At 49.2% G+C, this 1861-nt stretch overlaps 1 annotated feature.

The window, feature by feature from the left end:
- Positions 106-1512: an enhancer, noted in NCBI's record as "VISTA enhancer mm1733". NCBI's record gives its function as "enhancer in: hindbrain (rhombencephalon)[5/5] | midbrain (mesencephalon)[3/5]" and the evidence as "EXISTENCE:transgenic organism evidence [ECO:0001131][PMID:17130149]".

Below are 1861 nucleotides of genomic sequence, written 5' to 3'. Positions count from 1 at the left end.
TTTAACAATTACATTTGATTTATTTATTTTATGTGCATTTGTGTGTATGTGTGTGTGTGTGGTGGGGGGATGTAGTACAGATGGGATGTCAGTTGATTTAGCTAATGAACCATCTTGCCACCATCTTTTTGTGTTTTTAATTACATCTATCCATCTATCTAAGTATCTATTCTGTGTGTTCTAGTGCAACATTGCTTGTTGTGAAGTCAGAAGACAGCTTGCAAAAGTTCTTTCTCTCCCTCTACTATGTGTGTCCCAGCAATCAAACTTAAGTCGAGCTTGGCAGCCAGCACGTTTGCCAGATGAACTATTTTGCTGCTCCCCATTAATCTGTTTCTTTCCCATTCCCTAGGAACAGTGTCACCTGTATCGTGAGCACTTGGGAGGCCTGAAAAATGTCTTCTATTTTGGAAATGAGCCTGCCTAGCCGGAGCCCTCTGTTATGGCTGTTGCTCTCTGGCCTCTTTGTTCCTAAAGAGACATGCTTTTTACTCAGCATCCCAATATCAGCCATTTTTGTAGGTTCTGGGGGCCATCTTGGAATTCTGGAGCTCACAGAGCAAGAGGGAATGGAAGGCTCTGCCAGTGAGTGAAAGAACTCAGATGTGGCAACTGTGAGGAGCCACAGTCCTCGTGGGGGAGGGGAGGGATGCACTTTTCCCAGGAGTCTGGAAGGTTTGAGGAGAGAATGAGCTCTAGGCGTTGGAATAACAGGGAGGCCAGTCACTGCTCCCAGACCATCAGAGGCTGCAAGCAGACTGATTGTCAAAGAGAGCCGGGGAGATTTTCTTAGCAGAGGAGAGACATGTCTTGCATTTTGAAGAGCTGCCTGTGGCGGTTGGACAGTTCATGCAAGAATGCGTGCAAGGAGACGGGAAAGGACTTTCTCAGACTGCAGGGGGCAGGGAACAGGGATGACGGACAGAGGACAGGGACTGGGACTGGAGGGGGGCTGGACACCACCCCTAGGGCCAGGCCTACATACACTACAGTGTCTTTTTTCTTGTAGGTCAGGAGGAGGGGCTCTCAGATCCTAAAGTGGAGGTCTGGGAAGAAAAAAAAAATCTGTAGGTCAGTTGAAGACCAATAGACCTACAGGGTGGTAGGTCCACCAGTGGTTGCTAGGGTGACAGGAGAAAGGTTGATGGTTGACCAGAACGAGATAGTGGTTGTCTAGGTGACTAGAGAGGCCCAGGCAAAGGCTGACCACAGGCTTGGACAGTTACTGGGACGGTTGCCAGAGTAACCAGAAGGCTCTGCTTTCTGTCCCTTCATCTATCCCCACCTCCCCACTCCCAGGGCAAAGTGGGTAGAACAAGGGAGAGGGAGCAGGCCGAAGAAAGGTCTTCTGAAGGACGGATAATATTCCTTGGGCAGAGTCCTCAGGCCAACATCAGCCTTCCCTAGCCTGAGCTAATCAATAGGGAAGTGGATTTCTTCTGACCCAGGGACTTGGTGTGTGCATCACTTTGGGCCAGGGTTGAGGGCTTTGTTCTCTAACCCCTTGCCTCCAGCCCGCTTTCCATCACTCATTCATTCATTCATTCATTCATTCATCAGTTCATATCGCACTACTTGGACACCATTGGCTCTTCTCCAGAGAAAGTCCAGAGGTGACACAGCTGAGCAGGGACAGAGACACAGCAAGAATGTAGTCAGGTCCCAGTGGAATAAGTAACCGGGCAGGGACAATGACCTGGTAGGAGGAGAAAAAGCAAGTCTTCCTGGAAGAGGCTGTCACAGAGTTGAACTGTGGAGAAAAAAAAAATGTGTCCCACCCTAGGGAGCCTTTCACCCACGCTGATTTATCATTTCCTTGAGACTAGAGGCCAGTGTGTGCTAAGATGCCATGGGGCTGTAA

The sequence above is a fragment of the Mus musculus genome, chromosome 17, assembly GCF_000001635.26.
Source record: "Mus musculus strain C57BL/6J chromosome 17, GRCm38.p6 C57BL/6J".
NCBI lineage: Eukaryota > Metazoa > Chordata > Mammalia > Rodentia > Muridae > Mus > Mus musculus.
The sequence above is the reverse complement of the archived record's forward strand: the minus strand, read 5'-3'. Positions and strand labels throughout refer to the sequence as shown.